The sequence below is a fragment of the Seriola aureovittata genome, chromosome 18, assembly GCF_021018895.1.
Source record: "Seriola aureovittata isolate HTS-2021-v1 ecotype China chromosome 18, ASM2101889v1, whole genome shotgun sequence".
Taxonomy (NCBI): Eukaryota; Metazoa; Chordata; class Actinopteri; order Carangiformes; family Carangidae; genus Seriola; species Seriola aureovittata.
This window is the reverse complement of record NC_079381.1, coordinates 7,708,783-7,730,627: the sequence shown is the minus strand read 5'-3', so window position 1 is coordinate 7,730,627 and position 21,845 is coordinate 7,708,783. Positions and strand designations below refer to the sequence as shown.

General features: G+C 39.5%; 1 protein-coding gene across 1 annotated transcript in view; it reads right to left on the bottom strand.

The window, feature by feature from the left end:
- The window catches only part of lpar1 (lysophosphatidic acid receptor 1), an 82,189-nt gene that overhangs the window by 42,564 nt on the left and 17,780 nt on the right, over positions 1–21,845 (bottom strand). The window contains exon 2 of the mRNA XM_056404228.1: positions 13,254–13,360. The gene's annotated coding sequence lies outside the window, so the exon portion shown is untranslated. The remainder of the gene's footprint in view (positions 1–13,253; positions 13,361–21,845) is intronic.

Below are 21,845 nucleotides of genomic sequence, written 5' to 3'. Positions count from 1 at the left end.
GAAAGCGAATAACCATTTTTCTGGAATGTTGGACTATACCTTAAATAAAGAAATTACTTTGAAATATCAGGTTATCTTTTTATTGACTTAGCCAAGCCAACCCCATTTGTGTTTGTTAAAGAACATTCTTTGATGCAATGCTGTTCAGTTTAACTCACACACACGCACACACACACACACACACACTCTGTGTCCACAGCTCATATCATCACCTGTTACCTGTAATTACAGTATGCTCATAATGGCCCTACTTTATTTCTTTATCAGTACAAAATACAACATGACCAGATGAACAATTCTCATTTTCACCCACCTGTGGACCACATCTGCAACCCTAATCCATCATGTGTAGACACACACGCACACACGCACGCACACACACCACACACACACACACACACACACACACACACACACACACACACACACACACACACACACTCATATACACTCAAATAAATGCTGTCATGCAACCAGGTAAGCAAACATGCAGCAGTCACAACACACTCCCACAGAGAAAGAGGCAATCAGGCAAACTGGCATGCTTAAATGCAAACACACACACACACACACACACACACACACACACACACTCAAACACACACAGGGCTGTTATGTGACAGCTGTTTGTTATTGAGTCGGTGAGGTCAGTGAGGTCTGGTGTTTGTAGTGGCTCAGACTCTCACTAAGAACATGTCTCCAGTAATGTAGATGAATTTGAAACGGTATCTTTTTCCTCTTCCTTGGGCCTGCATCAGCACATAGCCAGCAGTTTACTCTTTCCAACAGATTTTTATTTTTTATTTTTTTTAAGGAATAGTTCAACATTTTATCTACAGACAGAGATGTTATCTTAAATAAGCAGAAAGGGAAACGGCTAGCCTGGCTCAGTCCAAAGGTAAAAATAAAAAAAATCCATCCACCATTACCTCTAAAGTTCAGTAATTAACATTCAAGCCTGAAAATGACACAAGTTGTGGTTTTACAGGAGTTATGCGCTGGAATATTTCTTGGGTGGGAGCTGTGACTTATGGAGTCTCTGCTGATTGTCTGGCACCTTGATTTATGCTAAGCTAAACTAATCATCTCCTGGCTCTATTTTCATATTTCACAGACAGATATAAGAGTGTGGTGTCAATCTTCTCAGCTAACTCCCAGCAACAAAGCGAGTATATGTATTTCCCAAAATGTCAAACTGTTCTTTTAAATGCCGCCCAAACCAGTCTTCTGGCATTCTCTTTTGCAAAATAGGGATAAAGTGTGAAGTAAGGTGACAACATGCTGTCAGACAAGTCATGCTATTTGTTTAATATTTATCCATTCATTCATATCCAGATTATGCTTTGATGCTACCGTAATTCCAAACATCATAAGTGTAATCGCTGCACAGTAATCCACACTGTATTGTACTTTGTTGCACAGCTTACAGTTTGCAGTTTGATGCCAGGATTCTTATCTCGCCTCCAACAGATTAGACTTTTTTGTCGCAGAAACCCACTTTTAAAGCTGTCCCTGACCTATGTTGCTAATCAGGCCATCGCAGTCGTTACACTTGTATTACTGCATACCTTCTAATTCAAAGCAGGTCGTGAGCTATGCTAGGATGCTAACATAGCCCCCACCAGAGCAGTGCAGCATGGAAAAGCCATTACAGCTGACAGAAAGGCCTTTTATTTGGAGAACTAAGCTCAGGTTCACATCAGGAACCAATTACCCTCAACTGCTTTCCTCTTCAGCAAGCAGCTGAAGAACCCCCCACCTCTACCTTCTTCTCTGTCCATCCCCCCACGTCTCTCCTCCTTCTTTCTCCCTCCATCCCCTCCCCTGGCCAGTACCTATACCTTTCTCTTTGGCTTGATCCCTCCCTTTCCTTCCTTTATTCTTCCCTCTCTTTTTCCCCTTCTCCCTCGCTGGCACCTCACTCTTTAGCTAACCCTCCTTTTCCTTCCTGTCTCCCTCTCTATCTGCTTTCACTCTTTTCTCCTCCACCCTTTCCTGCCAACAGAGCTTACGTATACACTTATATATTTTTCACTAATTTTCCTCACTTTTTCAAATTTCTCACTCATTATTCTCATAACCTTTCCTTGCCCGGCCCTTTCTGTTTGTCTTTCTAATCCGTCACTATGTTATCATCCCTTCACTCCCTGTAATTCTTACTTCCTCTCATAAAGTTCCCCATAAATAAGAAAAAAAATCTTGTGTATTAAAGGGATTAAAGCTGCACTAATAATTTTCAAGTGAATCCATCCCAAGTGGGCCACACCTGTTGTATGAGTCATGCACAGATCATCTCCACAGCATAAGAAAACTCATTTGACTTCAATGACAGTGTCTTAATATGAATGAATTTGAAGTTTAAATATCAATCAGTCTTTACCTGTGCTGTGGTGACATGTTTTCAGCAGCTGTGCTTCAGGTCTCCTAATACCAAGTGTCATCATCAGCTGATGCTTGAAGCTCAGTGATATGAAAGTCTGCTTTTTGGTCTTTGGTGACATTTTTGTGACTGTAACTTGAACAGCTGGCATTCATTCATTATCATTTAACGTAACGTTTGTGCGGTTAAGACAGCTTGGTGAATCCATCTTGTCCAAGCAAACGTCATGCACGAGGCACATTGAAACGGAACTGCAAGAAGACCATTACAACAGAGAGTCCAGGATTTCATCCAGATACAACTGGAATAAACACATTATATTTGTCTCTTTGGATTCTCTTGTTATAAAGCCAGACTGACACAGTTTCTTTCTGTTCCTCTGTTCTAAACAAGATTTTCTTATATGTATAGTTTTGAAACATAATCACAACTATCCTGCGTGTAATAATGTTTGCTGATGTAATGAAAATTACAACCTATATATGAACACATTAAAAAAAAAAGAAAAAAATTCAGTTCAGTTGAAAAAAGTAATGGGATTCATTATGGTGTAATGTAATGGGTATTGACACAGGCCTACAGGGGATTTTGGTTTGAGTTTCACCTGTCTGTAAAACTAAATTAGTCGACGATTTCATTAGGACTACGTTTGCAGTTCAAAATCACAGGTTTCATATTGAAACATGTTGAATCTTTATCCGCAGGCATGCATGTGGTGAGTGTTTCAGTAACAGAGAATACACGTGCACACAGCTGCACGCGCACACACACACACACACTGAGCAGTGCCACGTCTGTGGTTAAAAGCCTCGTGGTGTGGTACCATGTAAACACACCACTCATTGGCATGGTTGTGGTAACCCGAGCTTAGTCTCTCCCTCTTGGTCTCCTAAAGGAGTTTTTTAAATCGAAAACAACTGGACTAGGTTATTTGTCTGGGAAGACGTTTCACCTCTCATCCAAGAGGCTTCATCAGTTCGTGTACGCATCTGACCAGGCTAGGACTGGTCCTACTTTCTGGTGTGAAGACCCAGGTATTTAACCTCTTGTGGGCGTTCACAAGGATGATGATGTTACTGGTTCCCTTTTGTGCTCCAAGTGTCAACAACAGTCGTTTGCATGACTGTCGTTGGTGGAAAATTGGTTTCCACTTCGTTAGTGCTCTATTGTGTTATAACGACAGTCGTTGGAGTCACTCGCCACACCTGGACAAATGAGAATATACACAGGCTTTTTCCCTCTTGGTCTCTATTTCTCTTTCTCTCTTCTCTCGGTCTTTCTGTTTTGTCTGCTTTTTTTTCACTCTGGCACCTGATTCTTCCTGCGGGAGTGAGCGAGCCCTCTCTGGCTCATGCTGTCATCCTCGGTTTCCTGTGTCTATGCATCCAGTTTGTCCTTACAGCTGATTTTATCTGCACATTACAATTGGATTTTGCAGATGTCTCTCAACATCCCGTACTTACTGTACTATCGACACTATCCTCATCAATACAGTGCATACAATACAATGCTCATGAATACAATTTCTTTCATGCCTGCATAAGTATGAATATTTGAATATAGTTTACCACAATTTAGTATATTTACAGTATTTATATCTCAAGTAGCTACTTCCTCCATGTTGTATGCATTTTTCAATTTTAATATGCATACACGGTTAGAATTATAGTTCCTTAGAAACCCCAGTAATAATGCAGCGCTACAGATTTTCTATTATTTTTTGGTCAAATTCAATAGGATTCATCTGACGTAAATGTCTGCACAAAGTTTCATTATTACATATTCCATATTTTTAGGCGCCTTGGGGGCAGCTCTCCACTTATTCCTGAGAGGAAAAAAAAAAAACAATATCAGGTTCATCAGTAGCTAAATGCTCCACTGTGTTCACCAGCTAGTTGCTAACTTTGTTTATTTACTGTTTGGTGATGGGCAGGTAGCATGTGTTCAGTCTCCTTTTTGTTAAAACAGCTGTCTGTTGCTTGAAACAACGGTGATGGCGATGGTGAGAGTTCACCAAAACAGTAATGCTGAGGGCCACTAAACCAAAACAATGAGCTGAAAGATGCTGTTTAGCTGAGGAAAACTGCTGTCGGATGATAATAATCTGTGGATTCATAACTACAATCAACCCCTTTCACATTACACATTGTCATTTGATCGCTTGTTACTATTAAGCTTAAATGCTTCATTAATTCATTAATCAATCTTATTATGACAATATATATATATATATATACACATACATACATACATATGGATGTATAGATCACATAGTATATATCAGATATGGACTCTATGTTGACATGGCTCCAATTAACTCCAGAATTACATACAATGTGTGCATTCACATCATTATGTGAGAAAAAGGTAAACACATGCATGTCTGCTCTTACTCAGATGCAAACAGTTGCTCCTGTACACTCACACACACTCTCTCTCTCTCTCTCTCACACACACACACACACACACACACACACCACACACACACACACACACACACACACACACACACACACACACACACAGACACACACAGACACACAGACATTCTTGGATAAAGAGCTATTTGTTTTATGGCTGAAGGGAGGATGTCGATCTACCACCCATTGTGATGCTGTGCTGACTGCTGCGGTTCTCAGGCATTGTGAGACGAAATATCAGCCCTTAAAACTTCATGTTACAGAGGATCAGCTCTAAAAACTCCATGTTCGAGCCACAGCAGCAGCTGGAGATCCGTCAGTCTGAAGTCCAAGATAAGTTTGTCCAAACAAAGTCCCAGGTCAGGTTGTTCATATCAATTTGAGTAAGAGACGGAATATTAAGTCAAATCTCCAAAGACAAGTTGCTGTCAGCAATGTAGGCTAGCTGCCTAGATGTCAGAAATATGCACAGTATATTACTCAAAATGCACTGTATGCTCATCCAATGTAAACAGCTTAGTTTTCAGATTATTTGAGTAATAACCCATTTTTCTGTCAAAATCCCTCTGTGGTTATTGGACAGGCAAACAGAAATGCTAGAATATGCAGCAGGCTCCACCAGAGGCCCATGATAGAGAGCTGACTCCACCCAAGTGTACAGTATGTGTTATTTTGGAGTAAGACAACCAACAAAAGTAATTTACTTGACTGAGAGCGCAAGGAGCAACCTCGTACAAATAGAAGCAAGTTCTTGTGTCGTTTATATCATTACTCCAATGAATATTAACAGCCAAAAGGATGCACCAATGTTTCCTGTTCAAACATCTGTATCAATGGCCACATATCTTACACCTAAACCTATGAGTTGACAACTTAATGAAACATAATAAAAACTTCTCTTCCACATTGGTATGTTGCATTATGGCTCCACAAATATGTCTGAAAGATACACAGCAAAGGTAAACACCATACTGTACATTTTTTAGCTTAATCTATTTCAAACTGTTTTAATTATGGTTTACTATTAGCAATTATCTTAGCAATCTTGTAAGTGTAAAACTTATTCTTTCCTCCATACTCTTCAAAACCAAGTATGAACTGAAAAAGATTCGAAAACCAGAAGCTTCACTGTCACCATGTGTCCTCAGTTTCACTTTTTTACTGGCTCATATCTTCTTTGAAAATTTATTTAATGGTTGTAAGTAACAACAACAACAGTATGTCAGAGAAAGTCTAGTTCAACCATTTTTATTCCACTTCCATAAGACTGGGCCGTTTCATGTCAGTGAAGGCACCCAGGGGAAAGGTCACTGAGGTCATCTTGTAAGTGTCGAAAACTTTACAATTGGAGCCTTTTGACCTCCTGACAATTCGAGATCTACCAGATTGTGACTCTGCCAATGAAAGCTGAGTTACATGGGAAAGAAAGACAGATCATCCATGTAAGAATTTAATATCAACAGAGATTTCTAAGTCCACTCACTGTCCCAAACCACGGAATCATCATTTCATTGATATACCTTCCTCTCTATAATATAAGAATGACGGTTCATCTCTATCCAGGACAAGCAGAACAAACAGCAATTTCACAGAAAGAAATTCAAACAAAACAAAGTAATAGTGACATAGAAATTCAGTCTTTGGTTAAAGCACACAAGAGACATTATTTGATTCAACTGCATAGTTGCATATATAACAGAAGAGAGAATCTAGTTACATAAATAAATTCACTAAGGGCTTGGCTGGCAACACCCTGTTTATTCTATGGCAAATTCAATGAAAGACTGGCCTTTTACTGCTGTTACTCAATTCTTTCAACTTCGTCTCTGCCAAAAATCTCCTCTTTACTTCATTCCAGTCTACCTTCTCTTGCATTATCACATTCAGTTTTCACTTCCTCACTTTGTACCTGCCAATATTTTTTATTCTTTTATCTGATATCCGTTACAGTAACTTACACTAACCCTTTTTCATTAAGATTTCACTCTCATTTCTATCTCATTCTCTCTATATCTGTTGCGGCTGTGTATACATATGTGTGTTCCCCTGCAATATGATTAGTGTGATTTATAGGGAAGCTGCAGACTGTGGAGAGACTCTGGTTTCTGCTTTGAAGTCGCAACGACCACAGGACCTCTAGCTAACACACACACACACACACACACACACACACACTCACCCTCACACACACACACACACACAGAGGACCTGTGGATTAAACACACACTCTCAGTTCCTCTGCCAGAATCCCAAAAAGCAAGAGTCAGCATGGGAGAGATGTGACAGAGAGAGAGAAAGAGAGAGAGTAAGAGAAAGATGGCATAGAGAAGTAAGGGAGTAAGGGAGGAAGGAGGAGAACGATATAAAGACCTTGAAAAAGAGAAATCAAGGGAGGGAGTGAGGAAGGGAAGAAGGGGGTTGGGGGGGGGGGGGAGGAAATGGTCCCTGCCCATAGAGGTAAAAGAAGCCCTTGTCTGTTTCAACAAAGTCACATTTCAGCTCTCTTTACTTCAGTCTCTTTAGTTCAGTCCAGGTTGTCACTTATTCCAGATTCCCAGACATTCCATATCTGTAAAAGCTTAAAGCGTAAAATCTTTACATATGAATTATGATATGAGAAATTAGATATGAGAAAATCATATAAGATATGCCATATATAGAAATATGATACAAGTTTAGAGATGTTATGTAAGAAACATGACATGATACGGAGATTAGATGTAAAATGAGCTGATACATGACAACTATGCGATGAGATATGAGATGATATGTACGACATATTACATGATATGAGAATTTGACAATAAATAAGACATACTGGATGATATGGAGATGGGATGATATATAAGAAACTATAAATCAGATCTGGGATGAGATGTAAGAAATCTAAAATAGTGATATGGGATTGGGGTAAAATATATAACATGAATATAAAATAGAGATGAGATATATGAAGTAGATGAGAGAAACATGAGATGGGATGATGATTAGAGAAATCAGATGATATATAAAAAATATGGGATAACATACAGTACATGTGACAGATTCTATAGAGATGATATATGAGAAAACTGGATTAAGGTATATAAAATTATATAATACATAAGAAGTATGAGATGAAATAAGAATGAGATTATGTAAAAGAAATTAGATATCATGAGAGATACAATATATAAAATGATTTGACATGAGAAGAAGAATAGATGAGATTATATGAGAAACACGAGATGTGATTATATGTAAGAAATGTGAAATACTATGGATTTGAGAACTACGATATATCAGATGACATGGATATGAGATGATGATGTAGGAAATATAAAATGATATAGAAATGAGCTTCAGAAGTAAGCTGTATGAAATGAGAGTAGAATAAAGAAAGTAGTATAAAAAATAAACTGTAGATGTAGTAAAATAGGTATGAGATGAGGGATGAAGTCGTATGTATGAAATACAAGATGAGATGTGTGAGATGAGAGATATATGAGATGTTAAATGAATATTAAATGAAAGATGAGATGATATATATGAGGATGAGAATAGAATCACATATAGTGTAAGAAATACAAGATGAGATATACGATGAGATGGGAATGAGGTTAGAGATAAGATATATGAAATTATGTTGTATGTGTAATGACATTAAAATTAGTGTAATAACACTAAAATGATGTTAGTTTAACATAATTAGACACAAAATAAAACCCAATCTGTGTTATATCAATCTGTACTTGATACACTACAGTCCAAAAGAGATAAAACCTGCTATATCTCTTTTTCTTTCTTATAAATTGAAATCAAAGTCCTTGTGTAAGTAAAACTCTCTAATTATAATCTACATATGAATGTACGATACCTATGATTTAGACAGCCAAGCTATTGCTGCTTGAACCTTTAATCATCCCAAAACGTTATAGTTTCAGTGATGAAGTATATTGTCCATCTCATTGTCTGTGAGTATGACGATCATGATCATGCAATGTGCTTCGGCGCTGAACAGTGTTTCTACAATCATAAGAGCTAGCTAAAAGTTAAGTTCACACAGGTTAAAATGAATTGATTCACATTCATGATTTTGTATTTTGAAGTTCATAGTCCCAAAAAATGAATTACTGTAGTTCACATTCATTGCTTCTATTTTTTTTTTTTTTTTTAAATGACCTGTTCTGAGCTATCCTTTTTCAGAAGAGGCTCCTCCTACCCATCCTTCCCCAGCCCCTAATCATTGCCACATTACTCTATACTACAGAGTCACAGAGAGAGATTACTTTTAAACTGTTCACCAAAAAAAAAAAGCCTGTTCAGTGAACCCAGCTGGTGCTGAAACTGTCCAAACCCAGTCCTGGAAAAAAAAACATAACACTGAGTCAATTTTCTTATGAACATTAAATCATAGTCTGATACAGAGCTATTATGAAACTGTTCAGTGGAATTGTCTGCAAGTATGGTGGTGGTGCAACATGGCAATATTCGTTAGACAGGAAGTGAATAACGTTAGAACTAAAAGTGTGTGTGTGTGTGTGTGTGTGTGTGTGTGTGTGTGTGTATGTGTGTGTGGTAGTGGAGGTTTAATTTACGGTTTGCAAGGGAGGGTGCATGTATGTATCTCAGCGGTGTGACAATCTTTGCGGCATGTTAAGAATGTGTCAGAACACGCACACAGGAGCTACTGTGCTTTTACATCAAAGTGCTGACATTTAGCACTCGACTTCAATGAGGGGTCAACCACAGCAGATCACCCACCGTCAAAGCGGCGATGAGAATGTCACTCAGTCTTGTGCGTGCGTGAATGAAAGAGAGAGAAACAGAGAGAGCATATGTCTCAGTGTTTGTGTGTCACAAGGTCAAATGAGCCTGTTAGCTTCTTCTGTCAGTGGGTTCTCCAACACTCTTTGAGGCTAGTCAACGACCTTACCTGCTGCTGAATCCCCATGCACACACACAGACTCAGGAGAGGTGTCGGCAGGAGTTCAACTTTATATAGTATAAATGTTTTTGACACATGGGAGCAGCAATAAATAATGTTTCTTTTGACAGACCAAACACTGAGGACCAGCCCTAATACCAACTACCAGCTTGGGAAATGTACATTGGTAGATACATTTTTGATGTACTTAATACTTAATACTTAAATAAAAAAACTCTTCACAACTCTTCAAAACAGTTTGTGCTTTTGTAAGAGGCCAAATTGTGTATTCTCAATTCATAAGTAAAGGAACACTTGTCATTGCAATGGAATGCATCAAAGAAATTATGCAACACTAACAAGAGTCCTTCAATGGAAATGAATCATCTTGAACTGGCAAGTCAACTACTATGGTCCTCTGCTGTGATGTCATGTCTTTCTGTAAACCTACTTAATCTTAAAATGGATCTAAATTGCAACTAAAATGAATCAAATGATGTAGCTGAAGCCAAAAATGGGCTAAAACCAACCCTGCTTTTATATTGAAACGCAGAAGCAACCTTGGTTTAGATTACTTGCAGAGTAGTTCTTAAGGCTGTAAGGTTGTCTCTGCTCATCTGTCATGTATCTTGTTCTTAAATAAAGGCCCTGTTTCAAATCCTCAGAAGGGAACCTCATACTCTAGCTTTTAAACCCCTTTTAAATGGGTTACTATAAAGATTTTGGTTTATACCTCTGTGAAGTTGGGGGCCTTGCGAGAGCCAGATTAAGAAAACAGGTCACAATCAAAGCAGCCCAGAAACTGAATCTTGCTGTTCATTTACACTTGTACATCTGGCGAAAAACATAAACAAGTGTATTTGTCCCTGGTTTACTCAATCCTAACCATCACAAAAGTTTGTTTAATTAGAAATGAAGTGTTTTTAGGTCAGCAAAGCTCAGTGTTTGGGTAGACTGTGTGGCCTGGATGTCTGTTTGAACCAAACAATTCTTGTTGGCTACAATAATAGATTTATGTATTTTCTAACATAATTATTTACAGAGGAAAATCCTTGTTTACTGCCCTATTTTAGTTTCTGCATGCGCATTTGTTTATTTGGATTGAGAAAGTTTTTGTGTCGCTTCCTGTCCGTCTGTATGCATGTGTGCTGCTACATACATGTTTGTTAATGAGTGTGAATGTATTTATAGTGCTGTCTCTGAAACCCGCAGGCTGTGTCAGAGTTGTTGTTTCCTTCACAACGATATTTTTGTCTCACTTGAATGACGGCGATTCAGAAAAATATCAGAGGCCTGTAATATGCAATGCAGTCCACAGTACGCCTTCTGAAAATATACATCAAGCTATTGTACACTGTTGACATTGTGTACATTACTGAAATGTGTCCAGAGTGTTAGGGACTGCCTAATATAGTGAAGGGATATGTGCATATACATGACACTGTTTAAAACCAATAATACGTGTCAAGGGTGTGAGGGAGGAGGGAAACAGGGGGAATAAAAAGAGAGCAGGGGTTGTAAAAACTGAGGAGAAGTGAATAAAAATGAAAGCAATGTGACAACGATTAAGAGGGGAAAAATGGGATGGAGATGCACATGTGTATTCACAGACCTCGACACACAGGAAGAAAGCTGAGTCAGGCTAAGAGATCCTATAAAAACATGTATCTTGGCCAAAGCAAACACAGAGGAACTGATCGGGGAGGAAGAGAGAGTACGACGTGCCGAATTTCCCTCTTTGAAAACATTGGACTCACGACAACCACACCATCGCACTGACAGTGATCCTCACTGCACATCAAGGCCTTGAGATATGTAGATCCTTTCCATCCCTTTTATGTGTTACTGTTATGTCGTACTGGTCCATTTGAATCATAATTTAGTTCATTTTGCACTTCTCAGGAAAAAAAAAACAAGAATGCTAACTATCTCTGTGAAAGTGTAACTGGAGACAGACATCCTACAAGAACAGTGTCACGGACGTACTGAGGAAAAGGAGGACACAAAAACAAGCTTTGGCGGCTCAGGAAATAAAATAGAAAAAGATATGGGAGTGAATCATGTTTCGTTTTTTCCAACTGTTTTATGGCCTGTTTTGTCCAACTGGATATTAGAAAGTCCTGGTACAGATTTTTATTTCAGACTAGGTACAGAAATGAACCTATAATAAAAAACTGGGATAACACAGGCTAATATGCAGATGAGCTCCCAGCCATAAGGCCAGGACATACAGTACACCATTAGACTGCCTGTGAGCTAGTAGCACCAGCAACCAGAATGATTAAAGCCTGAAGGCTTCAACACGCTGACTCACATCTGGAGACCCCAAAGAGTCCACAGTTGGACCACCTTGGACTCAGCAGGATACAAGACCACTAGCATGAATGAGACAGCACAGCTGGCTTAAAGGCTTTAATCAGCTATGCTTGTATAGTAGCAATAAGTTACTACTCACAACAGCTAGCGTAGCTGCTCCTAATGGCTAGTAAGCAGACTAACATGGTAATCGTCATTGCTTTGACTAAGCTTTCCACATCGCACACACAAAGAGACACTTGAGAGGTATTTTTCATAAAATCAGACAAACATTTAAAAACAAAATTTTAACTGGTTTCTGAGTAAAATCTTTACACTCTAATGCTATAAAATATAAGTCAGTTTACTCTTTGTTTCCCTGTAAAAACCTAAGTGCCACAGAAAAAGTAGGACCTGTCCTGTAACACAAAGCTCAGTTTGTGTTTATAAAACTCTATTAGGACTGAACTTGATTGTGAGGTCCATGAAAAAGCAGGAGTACTAGAAGTCACTAGATGTAAATTTCCGTTTACTTATCAGGCTCTAATGTTACCATGCCAGATGAAGTTTCAAAGAATGGAAACTGTGTGAGAAAATGTTTACTGGGTCTGCATCCCCTCTCACACTCACGTCACATTTTCTTGGAAAGCTGAGTGATGGAAAGAGTTGCAATAAAATACCAAACAGCGTGTTCACTGTTACCTAAAGATCATCAGTTTTGCGATAAGAACGCTATTATTTGGAGTCATGGCATCTGTAAAAGAAAGGGCGATCTGAGTTTCAAAAAGGCCCTTAAAGACAAAACATTTTTATTTCCTAAAATCCCTGTTTTGATGCAGAAGTAAAGTCATGGTCATGTGCAATGTTTTGGCAGTCAGGCCTTCTTCACTTTCATCACTGGTTCAGTCTGAGGTCAAGGGGAAAACACACTGTGTTCCCTTCTGTCAAAGCCATCTCTCACTGTTTTCCTCTCCCTGTCTCTCCTTCCAGGTCTGAGTATTATCTGTCCAAAAGATCTCTGTCGTAAAAAAAAAAAAGTTCACGATCTTTCTCCCCGGATTTTCACAGGACAATATACCGGCTAAAGATTTCTGTTCTGTCGAAAGAAATTCTGTTTCATATTCCGCTGAGACAGAACACACACACACACACACACACACACACACACACACACACACACACACACACACACACACACACACACACACACACACACACACACACACACACACACACACACACACACGGTTACCTTTTTTCTGTTCCTCCAACCAAAATGACCATATAGGTCACTTGTCCCTCCGCTCAGATACGAGCCATAGGAGCGTCCCAACGACAGCATACCCGACCTTCGTCCTCCTGGTAACAATGATAAATACAAAGGTGGAAGGTTGTGAAACGTACGTGGTGGGACGAGACGTAAGGGCAACAAACCAACTATAAACCCTCTAAAGAAAATCTACAAAATGTCAGTGACTAGTAGAGTTAAGTCTGTCCTTTTTAGGCTCAGGCTGATATTACTAATAATAACAGCGACTCTGCAGCTGTATAGCACAAATATTTTGACCACATTTTTCCTGTATGAGCCAAGATGAAGTTGAAATGGAAATGAAGTACAGGAGGAGAAAACAGCCTTCGGTCAGATGAAGAAAAAGGAGATAAAGTTATGTTTTTTTCATAATTTGGACTTTACAAATAAATAATAATAATATCAGTATTACAATTTAGTATTACATAGGTGTTCCTTCTATTTTCCCATCAGATCAGCTGATCACCATTAAACACATTGGGGCGTTGCTGTCCGTTAAAAAAAACTTCCACATAGGATACACCTGTGGTTTCCTGCTCCCAGACGTACGCATTTTAAGAATTTGAACGTCCTTGATGAGGGCGTACACCTCGATCGATTTCCAGGTCACGGGCTGAAGGACGGAGGAGCAAGGACGGGAGGAAGCATAATTAACTGGACGTTAAGCAACTCCTTTGCTCTCTCTTTTATTTTCCACCACCACCTGCCCTCTCTCACTCACTCACAGCCTTTTCTTTCTGTTTGAATCTGCAGAATGACACAGTAACCAGATATTACCCAAGCATCGCCACGATACACTAACCACCCATTTTATGCTGCGGTGATTGCAGGTCTGGCTAAGCTCTGCTTTGATTTCACATATCAACTTTGCACACACATCACAGAGATCTGAGATTGCAAATGTTTGGATCTGAATGTTTACACAGTATCTTCTATCGCCACGGAGTGATTGCATGTCTGATTGTGCCTGGCCTGCAGTGTGTGTGTGTGTGTGTACGTGCACCATGAGGTAACTACACCACTGCAGGAGATGGAAGTTTGTGTGGGTGCAAGTGTGCAATCAAGCAAGACTAGAAAAGTGAATGAGGGATGTGTGCATGTGTGTGTTTTTTGCATAGGTGTCTCCAGGCTACAGTCTGTATTTATTGTTGTCATTATTATCAGTTTCTATAAACTTCCTCTTCTCTGTCTCTCTCTTCCTCCCTTTTCCCCTCACTTCTTACCTCCCTGTCTTCATCTTTGTCTCCACTCCTTCTCCCCTTTTCCCTGACTTGACTTTGAACTCCTGACAGAGATTACATTAGATAATGATTACGAATTAATTAGATCCACTATCCATTTGTTTTCTGTTCTGCTTGGATTACAGTGGGAGTGACTGAGCGGCTTAATTAATATGTCATACCTTAAAGGGGAAATTCCCGTTTCATACAACATGATTCTTTTTGCAGTCCTACTCGCTGTTGTCTCCATTTTCCCAGATCTCTGTGCTCCCTTGGAGAGTACAGTTGTTATCGTAACTGGGCGGAATGAAGCCAAAACTATGAAAATAAGACCCAACTTGTAATAAACCGTAATTTTCCTTTAAACCATCAACCATACATGTAAAAAATAATATGACTTCACCCTCTCTGTCGCTGGGTACTACAGCTACACAGAGAGACATAATTAAACTGATTTAGTTGACTGCTGCCACTACGCAGTATCATGTGTTGGACAGAGAGATGTAGAGGGACCGAGCGAGAGAAGTGAGTTGTGTATGAGGTAGGCTACGGAGTGGAAAACCAGGGTTTTGGAAACATGATTTCCTGTGGAAACAGTGATGTCATGATGGTCTGTCTTTCACAGTGTGTGTGTGAAGGCACGCATGCACGCACACGCGCACACACACATAAGCATTGTCTGTATAAATCACTTTTTCTCCTGGAGTCACTCTGTTAATGTCATTAACACGGTCTGTGTCAACTGTGCTGTGTACTGCATTATTTTAGTGTTTTTTTTTCTGACTTTACAACAGCGGATGTGGAACAAAGTCTGTCAGCGCAAATTCATCGGAGACTGGTAAATCACAGCAGCAACATCTCTATTTAATCTCATGAATTTGTTATTTAATTCATTTCATTTTGGGTGCATATTCGATTGATCGCCTTGTGATGAATCTGTTTAAATGATGACGCTGGTGTGGACACAATCCAGGTTACACCAGCAAGTGGCACACTGAAATTTAGCAAGCTACTATGGCTGCCAATTCAGGTTCAAGTTTAGCTGCCAATTTTTTTCAAGAGATGTATTGCGTTTCAGTTGTCCCATGACTCATCTGCAAACTCTGCTGTATCTCTTCAAATGTCATAAAATTGGCTGTATCATATTAGCACTGCTAATATGATAGCTTCCTTCATTTTGAGCTCTCGAGCTCGCCGGTCTTCTCAAAGGGCAACACTGTCAAGATGGATTATGATGATCAATGGAACAAATCCACTGATTGCAACTATTCCATTAAAAATAAATTGATTCTTTTTATGATCAAATTTCATGTGATAAATACTGGTGAGAGTCCATTTGGTCTAATCTACAGCATGAACAGAAAAAATAACAAATGTTTTGCTATCACTGTGGCACATGATAGAACGAACACCAAACAAAGTGAGTTATTTACTCTGACACCCATAGGTGCCAAATTTATTATTCCCAGGGGGACAAATTACAAGTCAAACACTGTGGGACTAAGACATGGGGTTCAATATGACAATCACAAAACAATCACCCATGGAATAGACACCTATGCTGACATCAAGCAGATGTTCCCTAGTTAGTTCAAGTAGAGGAGAAAATAAATATATACTCTCTGCAGCGTTTAAGAAGCCCCTCGATGCTATTTCATCTTCTATTTCATTGTTCTTTCACAAAAGAACAACCAGACCTTGAGCTTCTCGTTTCATATTAATATGATTCATTCCTGAGATTTATGAAGAATCACATGGAAGGATTGAAAACAAATTGACCGTCACAGACTCTCAGAGCTCTTAAGACCACTGAGAGCTGTCTGTGAGACCTGCACAAGTCCCAGTGCAGCCATGAATGCAATAACGGCCCAACACCGTAATCCAGACAATGGACATACAAAACACTGCGAGAGCCATTAAAGAAGTGACTGTGCTGGAGCCACAGTCTGGATTCTTTGTGTATGTTCTCAGTCAGGAAGGCAGTCTCACTCAACCAGGTATCCTGCCTCCTGGAGAGGGTTGGAAAAGTGGTGACATTTTTCCATAAAAGCCCCACAGCTGCTTATGTAGTAAGAACTTAGCAGGAGAGTGCAGATACGCATATTCACATGTTAGCTCATCGTGTCAGAACTGGAGGGATGGATATTAAAAGGATAAAGCTGGTGTACTTTACTTATCTGTGTCCATATATATATACTTTATAACTTCCCTAACCTGTCCATGACCCTCCCCAAGTCCCTTCGTTATATCCAGATGTACGTATATGAAGATGGACAGTAAAAACGGATCAGTTTTATTTGTAGTTAAACCATGTTGTACTGCAGGTTTTTGCAAACAGGAACTTTTAATGCATTCCTTGAGGACTATTTTCTGCTGCGAATGAATACACATTTGGTGTGCTGCTGAGTTTCTACAGCAGCCATACTAGCTGCTCTGTGCTCAATGTTAAAATGCTAATGTTTTGAAGATAAAATGTTTAGCCTGTTCACCACCTTAATTTACTGGGTTAGCATGCTAACATTTGCTAATTAGCACTAAACACAAAATACAGCTGAAAGTAAGGGAAATGCCATTAGTATTTGGTCATCAAAACAAAGTACTGGGCAAATTAAAGTTTTGATCTGATGATGTTGTTGAATATCATGGCAAGAAATTTCTGTCTGAACCAAAGTGGTGGACTGACCAATATTGCTGATGCTAGCGTGGCTAAAAACTTCCTTGCTTTGCATAGCCTATAGATGTGAAGGCTTTTGCTGTTGAGCTTTTCTTTTACTCCAAACCAACCACACTTTATGTGTGTCAAAAGCTTGTAAGAGCAATACTGTAAATCTTTTTATGATCTAGTTATAGCTTTCATACACAAAGTTGAACTCTCCACTACAAGGCTAAATAAAAAGTTCTGCTACAAAAGGCCCCTGGATAGTTGTTTGTGGCCACGCTTTAGTGGTACTCTGTTTCAAGCCCTGAACTGATCGATTTCAAATTTAACCTGATTTATGTGTTTGAATTTCACTTGAACTTCAGGATAATAATTCCACATTTTATTGCTTGTGTGTTGTCGTTTCCCTTTGCTACCTTGCCAACCTTTCACCAGTCAAACCACATTACTATTTTTAAATCTCACATAATTTATTTAGGGATGATGGGTAGTTATTCAGCTCTCATATCAAAAAGAGATGGATGAAAAAGAGATGTCATGTGATGTTGGTGTGTGTTGTTAATCTGTTCCTCCCTCTGTAGTAGTCTGGCTCTAGGTTTCCATTCTGCCTCACTGGCACAGATTCAGCTTACAGTTCATGACCACTCAGGCTTGTTTTTCTTTTTTTGTCCTGCTCACTGTTTTTATCTTTTCTTGTTTTGCCGTTTCTGGTATTTCTTCTCAAACTTCTTTCTCTCTTAATTTGTCTTTCTGTATTCAAATTTATTGTTGCTTTGTCTCGTCTTCACTACATTTTATCCTGATTCATGGCTTGTCTCTTCACACTTTTCTTCCTCTGTTTTTTCTTTTGTAGTTCTCAAATTTCTTCTCTAGTGTTTTCATATTTCCTCTCTTTCTCTGCTCCATCTCTCTCCTCACGCTTTGACCTCAGCTATCGGCTCAGCTTTTATTTTCTTGATGTCTCACTGTTCCCAAAGTGTGTGCATGCACACGCAGGCATGTACACACACACACACACTGGAGAGTAAAGAATGTGAACTCTGCAGTGTTGCTGACTGACTTTATTACATTCATACAGAAAAAATACTCTACATCTCCCAGCTGAGAACAGGATTGCGTTGCCATTTAGAACACACACACACACACACACACAACACACACACACACACACACACACGATTATGAACACACTTTCAAACCATGAAAATATATACAAAATTGTGGTATTTATTAAATCTATGTACACATTTGCACACATTGAAAACTGTGAGGTGAATGTCTTCACTTTCAATTCCTCCGCATCTGAAAACAACACACACTAGCCGCTTTGTGAATGTGTGTGTGTGAGCATGTGTTTTTATGTGTGTTTATGGCTCGCATGCTGACCTTAGACGCGACTGTGACCGCTTGTGTTTGTGCACAGTGTGTGTGTGTATGTGTGTGCATGTGTTCAGAGGGGTACAGACATCGATTGTTCTCTCTGGGTGTTAGCTTTCGGAGCAGGAAGTGCACGTCCAGGTCAGGGGGGGATCTAGGCACACTCAGTCTCACCACATCTGTTCAAATACCAGAGACCCTCAAAGTCGCACAGGAAGTGTGTTTGAGTACGTGCGTGCGTGTGCTACAGAAGCCTCTCTTTGTGAGCACAATTTATAAAAATATTTGACCTTTCGCTGTATATAACACATTCCCACAATAAATAACAGAAGGAAATTTGTCATGTACCTGCTGTAATGTTGTTCTGAAAGGGCACAGACTCCAAAACTCCAAAGTTTTTCTTTGCATATGTACACTATATTGACACTGAGAGCGATAATACAATGGAGCTTTATTTTGCTGATGTGTGGCTGTGCTATTAATGTTACAGACCTTATACAGTGGTATAGCAATGCCCACTTCATCTTCTTAATATTACAATATTTGTGACTTTGTGTATTGGATATTTTAACACAAATCCTCCAAAATAACCAACAAAATATGTTCATAATTTTCTTAAAAAAAAACCCTCATATGAGCGTTTTCTGACCTTTCCAAAATGCGTCGGACCATTATAAAAATCACTCACATGGCTGTTTTCTGTTTTGCCACAGCTAAGCTTAAGATTTTATTAGCTTTGGCTACAAAAACAACTTGGATAAGGTTAGGGAAAGATCGTGGTCATGTTTAAAAGAAAATAACATTAACTGTTGGTTGGAAAGAAGGTATAAACAGCAGGCTTTAATACTGAATCAGACGCTTCGTAGACTAAAATAATGTCACTTTGCTTTCAGCTTTTCTTTCGAGAGACAACAGTCACAACACAAAACGACGATTGTCAGCCAAACGGAAACATACCGGAGGTTGATTTTCTATTCAGGATAGTCCTATTTAGCTTTGGACCAAAATGAAAAACTCTGTGGCCACACAGGAACTTCAATATTGGACAAGTCTGCTTCTTTTCTTCCAATCAACAAAGCTCTCACATTCTGCAATATCTGTGCATAGGAGCTAAGTTGGGGGAGGATCATGGTTATGGCAAATAAAACATGGTTTAATTGTTTGGTTAGGGTTAGGCAACTAAAACATTTGGACGTTAGAGAAAGACTGAATGTCCTTTCCACTTCACTACATACAGGGCACCTTACTGCCTGCACTGGCACTGATCAATGGCATTAGACCTAAATCTTAAAGTAGAATCATATAGTATCACCAGTGACCAGTAGCCAATCACGTAATTCCCTGATATAGAAATATACTGATCATTTGGAAAGTTGCTATACTCCCATGATGCCAGTTGGAATCAGACAGCACGTGTGAGCCAAAGGCTCATAGTTGATGAATGAATATCACCTCAGTCTTCTTTCTGATGACTACAGCATGTTTCCAGCTTTTAAACAGAGTGACCTCATATAACAGACTTTTCTTTCAGGATGATACACTGACCTACATGTACAGGAAGAAATGGGAAAAGTTTTTCACCCCATCAACAATTCTTAAATGAAACTAAGACCCTTAATATGATTTAGTCTGATATTTCCATTCAGATGTTTTCTTACAAACACCAATACGTCCTTTTTTGCTTTCATTTTATTTGTTGGGTTTTGGATTTTTCATGATCCACCCTGGAATTCCAGCAAACTAGTAAAACACTTCCATAATGTGGGACTCACAAGACAGAGACTAAAAAAAGAAGCCAAGAGATCCTGACTGTTAGTCCCTATGGGTAACATCATTATGCATCTTGATAGCATCTCTCATTAGATTCTGCCTGCTAAGAAAACTCCCACGTTTCAAACTCCACACCCCCAGTCCTCAACACAGACGGTCGTCTCCGAGCCAAGCTAACCGTGATGACATCATCGTGACATCACTTTAGAAAGCTACCTCAAGACCCCACAGAAGACCTTATACAACTGAACTAACAGACTGAGTGGTTCCCCTTTCATGCATAGTGTGTCTGTTATGTACACATCGTTACAACTTACGACTGGTACTCAACTACATTTTCATTGTTCATGTAGCACTGTCTGTAACACGTGCACACTGACCTTTTTCATTAGGTGTGATGCAGCTCGTCAGATGGGAGAGGACTGAAGTCAGAGACTGTGTGTACACATTTTCCTGTGTGCCTATAGGTACAATCTAACCTTTGTACAAGAATCTGAAAAACATAACTTCACTAAGATTTAGCAAATCTATATAAATCCTAAGCAAAACAACTCAGTGTTTGAGGAGCTGAAATTTTGTGAGTGAAATGCTGATTTCATTTGCTGAATCAATTCTGGCTTCTTTTTTTTTTTAAATACCACTTTCAACAAGTCACCATTTTAAATATATCAATCTACACGGTAACCTTTGGACATGTCTTTTACCATAAACAGATGCAGACACACACACACACACGACTGACTCATGAGCTCTTGTAATGGCAATAAAAGCAGTCTTCTTCAAACACACCCTTTTCATTAAGAGTCAGTTAAAGTGTCTGAGACGATGGGGAATGAGTGGAAGGGAGGGAATGTGGCTTGAGTGAATGTGAGCAAGGGAGAGAAATTAAGAGAAAGAGTAGAAGATTTTAGTAAAAAAGGAGGAGGAGGATAGGAGGTTAGGGGGGTGGGATGGGATGGGATGGGATGGGATGGGATGGGATGGGATGGGATGGGATGGGATGGGATGGGATGGGAGAGAGATAGGCCTGGAGGAAAGAAGAAATAAAAGAGCCAGTAAATGTTCCCATGTGTTACTGGCGTCAGAATGAAACTCCACATCTTGCAGTAGAAGTGAGGAGATGAAAGCAAAGGATACTGAGTAAAGGAGATGTCACAGCAACACCCAACCTAACAGTCACTGAGGGAGTGAAGAGGATGGAGAGGAGAGGAAAGGACGAGACTTATTAGGATGGAAGTGGCAAGGAGATGAGATGTGGTGAAGGAAACTAGAAAAGAGGAAACGGTATGATTTCAGAGGCAGACGGGGAGAGACTGAGGAGTGAAGAGGAGAAGCGAACAGCACCGTGTGATATTTGGAAGGCCGGTGAATAAGCGTTCTGTCAGCGCTGCCCTGAAAAACAAAGAGGCAGCTCCACAAATAGAAATAAAACAAAAGCAGAGTGAGTCCCCAAAGTAGCTTTCTCTCCTCCTCCGCCCATGTTGCTGCCACGTTTACGGGACAATCCGT